Raw genomic sequence first — 6,000 nt, 5'->3', positions numbered from 1 at the left:
CCTTGAAGGAATTCTCCAAGGAATCCTTCGAAGGAATACCTGAAGAATTCCTTAAGGAAATTCCTGAAGCAATCCTTGAAGGAATTTTCAAATGAATCTTTGAGGAATTCCTGAAGGGATCCTTTTAGGAATTCCCTGAGAAATCCTTGAAATATTTCTGTAAGGAATCCTTGAAGGAATTCCCTAAGGAATCCTTGAAGGGATTTACTAAGGAATTCTTGACGGAATTCCCTGATAAATCCTTGAATTATTCTCTAAGGATTTCTTGCAGGAATTCTTGAAGAAATCTCTGAATAAATTCCTGAAGGAATGCTTGAATGAATTCCCTTAGGAATCCTTGAAAGAATTCCCTTAGGAATTCTTGTAAGAATTCCCTGAGGAATCCTTGAAAAATCAGGAATTCTTTTAAGGATTTCATTACGAATTCTTTCAAGGATTCCATGAGGAATTCTATCAAGGATTCCGTCGGGACATCCTTCACGCATTCTGTCAGGAATCCATTCAGGGATTCCGTAAAGAATTTTTTCAAAGAGTCCTTCAGGAATTCTTCAAGGACTCCTCCAGGAATTCCTTCAAGGATTCCTTCAGCGATTACTTCAGGCATTCCTTCAAGAAATCCTTTAAGATTTTTTTAGGAAATTTCTTCTAGAATTCCTTAGGGAATTCCTTCAAGGATTTCTTCAGGAACTCCTTCAAGGATTACTTAAGAAAGTCCTTTAAGATTTTTAAGGGAATTTCATCAATGATTTCTTAGGGAATTCCAGCAAGGATTTCTTAGGAAATTTCTCCAAGGATTTTTGAGGGAATTCCTTCAAGAATTCCTTAGAAAATCCCTTCAAGGTTTCTTTGGGGAATTCCTTCAAGAACAAGACCTCCCAAAGCAATAATTTCCTTCAGGAATTCTTTCAAAGGTTCCTCCAGGAATATATCAAGGATTCTCCTATGAACTTCTTCAAGATTATTTTCAGAATCTTTGAAGAAACTTCTGAAGTAAACCTTGAAAGAATTCCCGTAGAAATCTTTGCAAGCACGTCCTTCCTTTCGAGATTCCCACAGCAATTCCATCAAGAATTTCTTTAGAAATTCCTTAAAGGATTCCTTTAGAAGCTCTTGCATAAATTCCTTCATGATTTCATACAAGAATTCCTTCAAGGACTTCTTCAAGGGAAGAAGTTTCTTAAGGATTATTTTAGAAATTCCTTCAAGGATTCCATCACGAGTTCCTTTAATTATTCCTTCAAAAATTCCTTCGTGGATTTTTTTAGGAGTTCCTTCAAGGATTCTTTCACTGATGTGTTTAAGAGTTATTTAATAAATTATTTCGATGATTTCTTCAGATAGTCCTTCTGGTATTTCTTCAATGATTCATCCAGGAATTCCTTCAAGAATTTCTTTGGGAATTCCTTCAAGGATTTCTTTAGGAATTCCTTCAAGGATTCCTCCATGAATTTCTTACAGGATTCCTCCATAAGCTCATTGCAGGATTCCTCCAAAAATTCCTTCAAGGATTCCTTCAGGAATTCCTTCAAGGATTCCTCCAGGAATTCCTTCAAGGATTCTTCAGGAATTCCTCCAAGGATTTTTTTTATCAATTCCGTCAAGAATTCCTTGGAGGATTCATCCAAAAATTCTTTCAAAGAATGCTCCAGGAATGCTTTCAAGGATTCCTCAAGAAATTCCCTCCAGGAATTCCTTCAAGGATTCCTCCAGGAATTCCTTCAAGGATTCCTCCAGGAATTCCTTCAAGGATTCCTCCAGGAATTCCTTCAAGGATTCCTCCAGGAATTCCTTCAAGGATTCCTCCAGGAATTCCTTCAAGGATTCCTCCAGGAATTCCTTCAAGGATTCCTCCAGGAATTCCTTCAAGGATTCCTCCAGGAATTCCTTCAAGGATTCCTCCAGGAATTCCTTCAAGGAGTCCTCCAGGAATTCCTTCAAGGATTCCTCCAGGAATTCCTTCAAGGATTCCTCCAGGAATTCCTTCAAGGATTCCTCCAGGAATTCCTTCAAGGATTCCTCCAGGAATTCCTTCAAGGATTCCTCCAGGAATTCCTTCAAGGATTCCTCCAGGAATTCCTTCAAGGATTCCTCCAGGAATTCCTTCAAGGATTCCTCCAGGAATTCCTTCAAGGTTTCCTCCAGGAATTCCTTCAAGGATTCCTCCAGGAATTCCTTCAAGGATTCCTCCAGGAATTCCTTCAAGGATTCCTCCAGGAATTCCTTCAAGGATTCCTCCAGGAATTCCTTCAAGGATTCCTCCAGGAATTCCTTCAAGGATTCCTCCAGGAATTCCTTCAAGGATTCCTCCAGGAATTCCTTCAAGGATTCCTCCAGGAATTCCTTCAAGGATTCCTCCAGGAATTCCTTCAAGGATTCCTCCAGGAATTCCTTCAAGGATTCCTCCAGGAATTCCTTCAAGGATTCCTCCAGGAATTCCTTCAAGGATTCCTCCAGGAATTCCTTCAAGGATTCCTCCAGGAATTCCTTCAAGGATTCCTCCAGGAATTCCTTCAAGGATTCCTCCAGGAATTCCTTCAAGGATTCCTCCAGGAATTCCTTCAAGGATTCCTCCAGGAATTCCTTCAAGGATTCCTCCAGGAATTCCTTCAAGGATTCCTCCAGGAATTCCTTCAAGGATTTCTCCAGGAATTCCTTCAAGGATTCCTCCAGGAATTCCTTCAAGGATTCCTCCAGGAATTCCTTCAAGGATTCCTCCAGGAATTCCTTCAAGGATTCCTCCAGGAATTCCTTCAAGGATTTCTCCAGGAATTCCTTCAAGGATTCCTCCAGGAATTCCTTCAAGGATTCCTCCAGGAATTCCTTCAAGGATTCCTCCAGGAATTCCTTCAAGGATTCCTCCAGGAATTCCTTCAAGGATTCCTCCAGGAATTCCTTCAAGGATTCCTCCAGGAATTCCTTCAAGGATTCCTCCAGGAATTCCTTCAAGGATTCCTCCAGGAATTCCTTCAAGGATTCCTCCAGGAATTCCTTCAAGGATTCCTCCAGGAATTCCTTCAAGGATTCCTCCAGGAATTCCTTCAAGGATTCCTCCAGGAATTCCTTCAAGGATTCCTCCAGGAATTCCTTCAAGGATTCCTCCAGGAATTCCTTCAAGGATTCCTCCAGGAATTCCTTCAAGGATTCCTCCAGGAATTCCTTCAAGGATTCCTCCAGGAATTCCTTCAAGGATTCCTCCAGCAATTCCTTCAAGGATTCCTCCAGGAATTCCTTCAAGGATTCCTCCAGGAATTCCTTCAAGGATTCCTCCAGGAATTCCTTCAAGGATTCCTCCAGGAATTCCTTCAAGGATTCCTCCAGGAATTCCTTCAAGGATTCCTCCAGGAATTCCTTCAAGGATTCCTCCAGGAATTCCTTCAAGGATTCCTCCAGGAATTCCTTCAAGGATTCCTCCAGGAATTCCTTCAAGGATTCCTCCAGGAATTCCTTCAAGGATTCCTCCAGGAATTCCTTCATGGATTCCTCCAGGAATTCCTTCAAGGATTCCTCCAGGAATTCCTTCAAGGATTCCTCCAGGAATTCCTTCAAGGGTTCCTCCAGGAATTCCTTCAAGGATTCCTCCAGGAATTCCTTCAAGGATTCCTCCAGGAATTCCTTCAAGGATTCCTCCAGGAATTCCTTCAAGGATTCCTCCAGGAATTCCTTCAAGGATTCCTCCAGGAATTCCTTCAAGGATTCCTCCAGGAATTCCTTCAAGGATTCCTCCAGGAATTCCTTCAAGGATTCCTCCAGGAATTCCTTCAAGGATTCCTCCAGGAATTCCTTCAAGGATTCCTCCAGGAATTCCCCCAACTAACAATTGCAAGTCACAAACAAGCAAGCTTGCTGAATTGTTGCTTAATAATGGTCATGATAGCTGAACTAAAATTATGCTCTACACATTACTGTTTAAATGATTTTTCAATTGAGAAAATAGTCAATGTTCGACTTTCCTCATCGGAATCAACAATGATAAATTAAAACACTTTTCAAAAGTTTAACAAGAAATTTATTCGACAAGCATTGATTTCTTAACAAAAGAGTTTAACAAAACATTTGCCTGCATCTTATTAAGCTGATGTATCGATAAGTATATGCTCCTGAACAATGTGCTTTTCACAGCTTTTCACATGTCAAATAAACGCCTTCAGGCCGTCATAGTTTGACTCGGAACTTTGTTCGGATTATGGGATAAATCATGGCTAAAACTGTTATTATTATCAAGTTATTAAAGAACCAAAGTTTTAAACTAATCACATAAAATCAAACAGAATAGAATTATGTAGTTTACAATGAGTGCCAAGAGACGTAATCAACGTAAAAATGAGGCATTTATTTATTATTGTTAGTCTGTAACAAGATATCTTGTACCTTGATTATTATATTTTTTATCTTCCGCAGCAGTTCGATTGTACGAGACGCTTGGATCGATGCATTTGACATTTCAGTGCTGTCGTGTTTACTGAATATTGTTCTCACAGTCACCTTGATAACCAAACAGCATTCAGAAATCGACACATTTCAAGTATCCCAAAATATCCTTATTTATTTATTGAACATAATATCAAGATTCCATGACAAAAGCATAAATAAAGCTTTTAAGGGTAAACAATAAACCCGTTTTAAGAATAAAGACTGCGTTGCCACCAAAAGTCTCCAGCCTAAATAAAAAAAAATGCTTAACGGATCTTCGACTGAGCATGAGTAGATTACCTTAACAGATGCTGAGAATGCACCATGTCCAAGACCATACCGCACCACATATTGTCATACATTTTTAAAGATAGATAATTAATAATAAAAATAAAAACATATTCATATCGCAATTAGTTCGTCTGGAAACAATATCTTCTATAAGGACCAACACTTTTTGGCCGCATTCGATACAAGTTTTCTCACCGTGCGATAAAAATACTGACAGCGAAACCAGAATGGAAAACACGTGTTTTGGACTGAACAGCTGTTGAAGTATAAGGCGTTGTTCAGTTGATTACCACGTTCTGCGGTAATTCACCACTGCTGAACACAAGTTCAGGAGTGATCATTATTGAGTCATGGGAAGATTATGTTTTGCTTTGGGTGCTGCATCTCACCATCTCTAGGATGGCGCAGATAGGAACGCATGCGGCTGGCAATCGACAGGTCTCGAGTTCTAATCCGGATTTGGGTAATTTTATATGTAATTCTTATTTCATAATAAGTGTTCTCAACATGAGAGCAAATAATTACTCTCGTGAGAGTTTAACATTTTTGCATTTTATTTATTTTCAGTCATTTTTCCCAAAGCTGAATAACAACTTTCTTGTACATTTGTAAAACGTTTTGAACAACAACAATATAAGTTGGTGCACAACATGATGCTTTATAACTTCTCCAAATTTGTGTGAACAAAACCCGAACATAGGTTGTACGTGAAAATAATTCAAATGTTATTCAACATTATGCTGAATTATTTCGTCATTAAGGTGCCTGTTAAATGAGTGATTGTTAGTTGGGCCTTCAAGGATTCCTCCAGGAATTCCTTCAAGGATTCCTCCAGGAATTCCTTCAAGGATTCCTCCAGGAATTCCTTCAAGGATTCCTCCAGGAATTCCTTCAAGGATTCCTCCAGGAATTCCTTCAAGGATTCCTCCAGGAATTCCTTCAAGGATTCCTCCAGGAATTCCTTCAAGGATTCCTCCAGGAATTCCTTCAAGGATTCCTCCAGGAAGTCCTTCAAGGATTCCTCCAGGAATTCCTTCAAGGATTCCTCCAGGAATTCCTTCAAGGATTCCTCCAGGAATTCCTTTGCTTCAACTTTGCTGAAGACACCATATAGCTTGGGCTTCATTCTTGGGGACAAAATATGACAGTTTTAAAACACAACCTCAAAATCAGTTTTTTTTAATTTTTCCATGATAATATCGTAAAATTTTAACGTGATATGTTCTACAAGTTTGTAGGTACTACTAAAATACACTATCTTGCCGAAGACACCAACCCTGTAAAATAGATAATTGCTCC

Source organism: Aedes albopictus, chromosome 3 (genome assembly GCF_035046485.1).
Source record: "Aedes albopictus strain Foshan chromosome 3, AalbF5, whole genome shotgun sequence".
NCBI classification, from domain to species: domain Eukaryota; kingdom Metazoa; phylum Arthropoda; class Insecta; order Diptera; family Culicidae; genus Aedes; species Aedes albopictus.
This window is presented reverse-complemented; position numbering follows the sequence as displayed.